The sequence below is a fragment of the Lutra lutra genome, chromosome 7, assembly GCF_902655055.1.
Source record: "Lutra lutra chromosome 7, mLutLut1.2, whole genome shotgun sequence".
Lineage (NCBI taxonomy): Eukaryota > Metazoa > Chordata > Mammalia > Carnivora > Mustelidae > Lutra > Lutra lutra.
This window is the reverse complement of record NC_062284.1, coordinates 89,789,215-89,797,434: the sequence shown is the minus strand read 5'-3', so window position 1 is coordinate 89,797,434 and position 8,220 is coordinate 89,789,215. Positions and strand designations below refer to the sequence as shown.

Genomic DNA, 8,220 nt, shown 5'->3' with positions numbered 1-8,220 from the left:
ATAGTTCCTATGTATAAAATACAATTCTGTATGATGAGGACAACAATTATTGAGCACCATTGGGACGCCTGGGTGGCTCAGTTGGTTGAGCAGCTGCCTTCAGCTCAGGTCATGATCCCAGCGTCCTGGGATCGAGTCCCACATCGGGCTCCTTGCTCATCAGGGAGCCTGCTTCTCCCTCTGCCTCTGCCTGCCATTCTGTCTGCCTGTGCTTGCTCTCTCTCCCTCTCTCTCTCTGACAAATAAATAAATAAAATCTTTAAAAAAAAAAAAAAAAAACAGGGGCGCCTGGGTGGCTCAGTGGGTTAAGCCGCTGCCTTAGGCTCAGGTCATGATCCCAGGTCCTGGGTTCGAGCCCCATATCCGGCTTTCTGCTCAGCGGGGAGCCTGCTTCCTCCTCTCTCTCTGCCTGCCTCTCTGCCACCTTGTGATTTCTCTCTGTCAAATAAATAAATAAAATCTTTAAAAAAAAAAACAATTATTGAGCACCATTCTACTAAATGTCATAATGGATACTGAGAAACTTCATTTGACATCAAACCCAGGTATGTTGTTGCACTAACTGGGGCACCTGGACAGGTCAGTAGTTAAACATCTTGATTTCAGCTCAGGTCATGATCTCAGGGTTGTGAGATCAATCCCCGAGTGGGGCTCCACACTGGGCATAGAGTCTGATGAAGATTCTCTCTATTACTCTGTCCCTTGTCCCACCTCCCACCCACAGTGCATGTGCTGGCATGTCCCCTCTCTCTAAAAACAAATAAATAAATAAAATTGCTTTACTAATAAGTAAAAACAAAGTGTGGAAATGTGGTATACTGTAGAAACCACAGAGAAGCCTTCTGAGTTCAATTTGCTGTGTTTTACAATATTGGGGAGAATCTCAAGCTGACAAGGAAGGCAACAATTCTTCTTTTGTGTTTTACTGAAATATTTCCGTATTTGACCTTGCATTGAAAAGCATAAATATTTCCCTTGATAATAAAAATAGAACAGACATGTAAAGAAGTCCCACAGAGAACAAGGCTGGAAGTTAGATATAAATGAGCCCTCTAAAATATAAACCTCAGAGAAATACAATCTACTTCCAAATGTTTGAAGGAAATATTTTCAGCAAAGGACATCAAATATAACTGGCTAAAAGCTTTAGTGATCTCAGTAGATTTTCATGGGAAAAACATTTGAGTTGATGGCAATGGTGTCAGATTTTGGAAGGCTTCAAGTTGAGGCTTATCAAAAATTTCATATTGCTCAAAGACACCACTTGAACACCAGCTTAAGTATGGCCTTTCGTGGTTATAAGTACTGTTTTTGCAGGTATATAATGATGATGATCAATTTGTAGCATGCAGTTAGTTTTCTAGGAGAGATGCTAAAACACACCATCCTAGTGATTTGAAGGGCTGATGTCAATAATGGAAATAACTCAGAAGCTAGACAACAACAACAGAAATATTAAATATGAAGTGAAGCATTCTCAAGAATTCATAATGCTTTTCTGTAATTCAATTAACATAGGAATTTGCAAATAATTACATTTTTCTTCATCAAGGATTTTAGGGGTTTAATTTCATTATCTAACAAGAGGAGAATGGAATGCCTTTTCTTCTCTTATTATAAAATCTAAGGATACGTATGACTCAGATGACTCAATGTTATTAATATGAATTTTGTTTTTACTGACAGTGTAATTATGCCTTTAGAGGTACATTAGATGTGTAAAACAATTTACCAATTTTTAGCTAACATTTACATTTACTGAGTTTTATCATATACCATTTTATAGCTAAGCACATTCAATTTATTACTTTATTGAATACTCATGAAAATATTCCTATTCTCATTTTATAGATTAGGGACCGAAAGCTGAGAGATATAAAAAAAAAGTTTGCTATTGCACTGCCAGTGTGGTGGTCTGAGCCATTGTTTGATTCCAAAACCAGTGCATATTAACAAGTGTATATACAGTTCTCATGCTAAATGGGCTCTGTTGTCCCAAACCAGTGCATATTAACAAGTGTATATACAGTTCTCATGCTAAATGGGCTCTGTTGTCCCTTTAAAGTAATTTAATCTATTTTTGTAATTTCCTATTTTTTCTAACCTATTCTACTTCAGATGAATACATGCATGTGTTTAGGTACATATACGCAAAGTCACATACAAACACATGCATAGAAGTTTGTGTCTGAATGTATGTATGTGTCTATGCATACACATATATGTGTACTCCCCTGCAGTATAGTAGGTTGGAAAAAATAGAAAATTATAAAAGCAGATTAAATTACTTTACGGGAACAATAGTCCTTTTAGCATGAAACTGTGAAGATATATGTGTGTGTTAATGTGTGCACATACCACATACACATACACACATATGCACAGTTGTATATCAATTCATTCACTCTGTTGAGTGTTGGAAATATAAATAACAAAGCTTCTTTTTTTTTTTTAAAGATTTTATTTATTTATTTGACAGACACAGATCACAAGTAGGCAGAGACAGGCAGAGAAAGAGGGGGAAGCAGGCTCCCTGCTGAGCAGAGAGCCCGATGTGGGACTCGATCCCAGGACCCTGGGATCATGACCTGAGCCGAAGGCAGAAGCTTTAACCCACGAAGCCACCCAGGCTCCCCAAATAACAAAGCTTCTTGATGAGACTCTTGGACTAATGAAATTTTATTTTCAGGTTCTAAAGTGTATAATTACAGGATGCATTTGAACAAGCAGAATAGGTAACTGAGAAATCTTTTTCCCTTAGACCTTCACAACTGTGAGTCCAGTGTGTTTGTTTTAGAAATCTATCCTTCGGGCACCTGGGTGGCTCAGTGGGTTAAGCCGCTGCCTTCGGCTCAGGTCATGATCTCAGGGTCCTGGGATCGAGTCCCACATCGGGCTCTCTGCTCAGCAGGGAGCCTGCTTCCCTCTCTCTCTCTGCCTGCCTCTCTGTCTACTTGTGATCTCTGTCTGTCAAATAAATAAATAAAATCTTTAAAAAAAAAATCTATCCTTCATAAGTAGGATTTTATTGACCAGAGTATGGATAATCTTCTAAAGTGAACTTTGGAAAAACATCTGGTCATTATACAAGGAAACATTCTTTTTGGAAAGGATATTTACCCTTAATAGTTTAACCTGAAGATTTTATGAGTTATATTATGGTAGGATGAGTGAAATATCAGAAGTTTTCATTAAGTCATTTCCTAAATAAAGGTACTAGATATTTCCTAAATATAGGGTTTAAAAAATTACAATGAGGTGTTTTTGAATATACTTTGAAATTGTATATAAATAAATGAGTAAATTTGAAAACATGTTATAGATCAATTGCCATTGATGAAAAAGCATATCCTACTTTATAGAAGTTTCTTTAAAGAGACAAATTTCACTTTCTCACCTAGTTAGAAAGGGCATTCATCACTACTTGACACGCAGATGCTGTGAGATAAATGTACTTCCAAAGAACTCGATACCTAGTTCAATTTCCTCTTGACCATAGCTTTCACGTTATTTTCCTGGTAACTTTTGTGGGTTGACAGATAGTGTTGTAGAAGTGCTAACTGACAGACAGATTCCCTGAGTGACAGATGGTAACACAGACCCAATTGTCAGACTGCAATAATGTTAACTGTCGAAATGAGAAACAAACACATCAGGGATCCTTGTTTTACACACACAGACACACACACACATACACACACACACACACATTACTACATATAAAAAGTCCGTGTTATAGAAGCCAAATGCCATCCTGAAGACTAAAAGCCAAAGGATTTTGTAGTAGGGGTCCCTTGATGGCTCAATAGGTTAAGCAACTGACTCTTGATTTTGACTCAGGTCATGACCTCAGGGTCATGAGATGGAGCCGCACGTTGGGCTCCACTCTTAGCATGGAGCCTGCTTAGCAATCTCTACCTCCCTCTCCCTCTGCCTCTCCCTTGCTCCCCTCCCCACATGCTCATTCTCTTTCTCTTAAAAAAAAAGAAAAAAATTTAAAAGGACTTTGGAATATAAACAGTTTTCCAGAGAGTTCGCTAAAGAAAATGACAACTTCTCATAGCAGTATTCAAGATGAGGGGCAGCTGGGTGGCTCAGTTAAGTGTCTGCCTTCCACTCAGGCCATAATCCCAGGGTCCTGGGATTGAGTCCTGCATCCGGCTCCCTGCTCAGCAGGGAGTCCACTTCTCCCTCTGCCTGACACTCCTCCTGCTTGTGTTTGCTCTCTCTCTGACAAATAAATAAATAAAATATGTTTTTAGAAAACTGTATCTAAGCTGATTTTAGAGTAATAGAAATGGTCCTGACAATAATTTCACAAAACTGATGGACCCTGTTAATGTATGTTTAGCTTTCCTCAACCATCATCATTCACTAAAGATGTCCCAGGATGGAAAATAAAAACTTCTGTGTGTTATACCATTTTGGAATAAATACTTTATGCCTAAGTTCAAATTGTATTTGAAGAGGAGAGAATGAGTGTTAGTAGTAAGAAATCAAGGGACTAAGATTTTATATAAAATCAAATTACTTTAAACTTAAATTATTTTTAGAACTCAGAGAAGGAATCCCAACTGGAATGTTGTACGTTGTGTTATATTTTTAAGACTTTATTTAAAAATGCACATGCTTTAATAAATCAAAAAGTTGGAACTTATGAAGCAGAGAAGAGTTATATAATGACCCATCAGAACACAGGAAAAATGGTCTTTCAGATCTTATCCAGTCCCAGAAAACTTTCAACTATTTGTCTTATAAATCATTTTATGGACTGGATTACAGATTAAACTTGGCATGAACTTTATATAATGAATCCAAGAATAATCTTCTCATGCCCAAACTCACATAGTCCTCTGCTAAAACTGTCAATCAGATCAATGAATTAACAATAACTCCCGAGGAGATTTATATTTTTATCTTTCCTATTTTATGAGACTATTTCTTTAAGTGACAGTAATAAATACAAAATGCATGTCTCAGCTTCCATGTCCAAAAATTCACATTCACAGCTTATAAAATTTGTTTCTGCTGGACTTGGTGACATTGCAATCTTAATGATGACATCACTTTAAAAGCAAATTTATGTATATATCAGGTGGCTAATACATTTCTAAGCATGGTTAAATAAAGAGGATTCAAGCATCTATTTTGGTAATTAAGAAGGAATCCTGAGATTTGTACGGAAAACAACTACTTTTGATTAAGAGAGTGGACAGAACAAAAAAAGATCTGCTTCTTCTTCAAACCACACTACAATGACAATAAACATATTTTTAAGGCTTAAATACATAAGTACAAAGAGAATAGGGGTGTAATGATAGCTACAGATTTTGGAAATTATAAAATAAATAGTTGGTAGTAGGATCCAGCAATTCCCCCTCTGGGTATTTATTCAAAAGAATAGAAGTCAGATTTCAAAGAGATATTAACATTTCAACATGCACTGCAGTGTTATTCACAATAGCCAGGATATAGAAACAACCAAAATGTTCATCAGTAGATGAATGGATTTTAAAAAAAGCCATATAGACATACAATGGAATATTACTGAAGAATAAAAAAGAAAGAAATCCTGTCATTTGTGACAGCATAGATGAAGTTGGAGGACATTATGCTAAGCAAAATAAGCCAGTCACAAAGGGACAGATACCGCATGAATCTACTTATGTGAGGTATGTGAGATAAACTCATAGAAAGGGAAAATACAGCAGTAGTTTCTAGGGGTCTGGCGTGGGGAAGAAACAGGGAATTACTAATTAACATGTACTAAATTTCAGTTAAACAAGATAAATAAATTCTAGAGATCTGATGTACAACGTCGTGCCTGATAACAGTACTGTATTTTATACTTAAAAACCTGTTAAGAGACAACTCTCAGCATGCCGTGAACTTTGATGGCCGAGCCTCTGGAGCAGCATCTAGCTCTGCTGCCCTCCCCGTCTTGTCCCCACCGCTGACCTGCCACGAGAACCACGGAGGAGACACCACCCCCCTTCCCAGGCTGTAGCAAGCTGCACGTGAAGAAGCTGACCCTGGGGATCACCCGTGTATTAGAATCTTCCCCAGGTGTGGTAGAGGTGGCTATCATAGTGAAACTCCCACTGAACATCGTATGATTTCTTCATGGGAACAACAAGATAACTGTGTGGTACCTGAAGATGTGAAGAATTTTTACCTGATGACCAATGGCTTCCCCATGACATGGAGTGTGAAGCTGGATGATGGGGCATCCATGGTAGCATGGCCATTGACAGCATCTCAGCACTGAGTCAACTCAACCAGTCTTCCATGTGTTCACTTCCGAAGGCACCAACTCTGGCAGACCTGGAGGACGATGCACTTGAAGCCTAGGAGAACCAGCCAGAGAAGCCTCGTTTGATTCTTGCAGCGGGATGTGTGAGCATGGGAATGGGGAGGTTTGCCTTGTCTGCAAAAGAGGGAAACCAGTGTTAGCACAAGACACTGAGATCTCGTTCCTGGACAGAGCATTATCCTGGCATTTTCTCACAGGCACCTTCACCACTTACAATCACCTGCTCATCAGGCAGCTGGGCCTGCCGCAGTGGCAGTACGCCTTCACCAGCTATGGCTTTAGCCCACAGGCCAAGCAGTGGTTCAACATGTATAAACCCATCACCTACAACACAGACCTATTTGCAGAAGAGAACAACTCCTTCATGAACAAGCTGGATCCCAGCAAAGTGTTCAAGAGCAAGAACGAGACCTTAATCCCCAGAGAGGGGCAGTCCAGCCTGCGGGTGGTCAGAAAGGGCCCCTAGGTCCTCCCTCCTCCTCTAAATCCTCATCTAGCCCTGGAAACCCCATCTGGATATGAGCACCCCTACCTCCCTGCCAGTCCCTCAGCAATGATTTCCACGCACAGATGGCTGAAGCCTCAGATTCTAAGTGGCACTATAGTCCTCTTCCCATCTGAGTGAGCCAAATCCTAGGCTTTCTACTTCCACTGGCATTAGCCAGGAGTTCAAGGGCATTCTCAGGTCTCCCCCAGAGTCTTTTCCTCATCTCTTGCTTCTGAAAGCTGTGGAGAGTTTCAGAACTTGTTTGTTAAATAGAACTGTTAAGACTTTTCCTCTCTTTCTTCCAATGACCCTCTACACCTGTCAGCAGTGATGAGAGAAATCCCCTGAAGAAACCACTGATTTTGACCCATGAGGCATTAGAACTGTGCTGTTCAACTGGTAATCACTAGCCAAAGGTGGCTGTTTAAGCTATATTAAAAATTCAATTCCTCAATTGCATTAGCCACATTGTGAGTATTCATGTGGCTAGAAGCTTCTGTATTCAACAACAGAGATAATGGAACATTTCCATCATCACAGAAAGTTTTGTTGAGCAGCACTGCATTAGAATATTTTCATGCTGCCCCTATTCAAATCAGTTCATTTTTATTAGAAAATGTGGATACATTAATTTGGTGGGTCATAATACTCCATGAAAATGCTTGAAGATACAGTTGTATATGTTCTTTTTATTTTTCCTAACTCTTACTCTGGTCCTTTTTAGTTTCCTATAAAAGTTTGTTGTTTCCAGTTAAAAAAAAAAAAAAAAAAAGCCAAAAACCTGTTAAGAGGTTCTATCTCATGTTGTAGTCTTACTATAATTTTAAAAAGGGTGTGACTCTGGAATCATTTTTTCAGCATCTGGTTCATAAATGCAAGTATTTTATCAGTGAGAAACCAGAGTTCTTCCCCTTCTATGTGGGTTACTGTTTTCTGAGGAATCACCCTCCTTTTTTCTTTCTTTCTTTCTTTTTTTTTTTTTTTTTTTAATACATGCTGTCACAGGCCACACATTCCTGGAAACAGAAGGACAGAAAGTGGGAGCAGGGTTGGGCTAGGGCTCCAACTGAATCCTAAAATTAAAAACCACTTGAGTAACAGAATATGATCCAGACCTTTCTATTCTATACTGTGTCAGAGAAATTTGGATGAGGAATGTTACCTCAAGAAAGCATAACTGCATTTATCACAGGGAATTGGATAGAATCTTCCATATATACCTTACTTCTGGCTGTAACTGTAGCTCTGAGAGGAGAATAAATTAATAAGCAAGAGAGAACGGAAGCAAGTGTCGTTTACCTCTCAGATATTTACAAAACACCAGATGAAGCTATTTTCTCAGTTGAAAAATAATCTGAGAAATTCCACATATTCAAAACAATTTCAAATATTCAAGATAAAATCAATGAAACAAGATCCC

General features: G+C 38.7%; 1 pseudogene; it reads left to right on the top strand.

Moving 5' to 3' along the window:
* Window positions 1-508: 508 nt before the first annotated feature.
* On the top strand, window positions 509-6,835 carry LOC125104507 (tubulin polyglutamylase complex subunit 2-like; annotated as a pseudogene).
* Window positions 6,836-8,220: the final 1,385 nt, after the last annotated feature.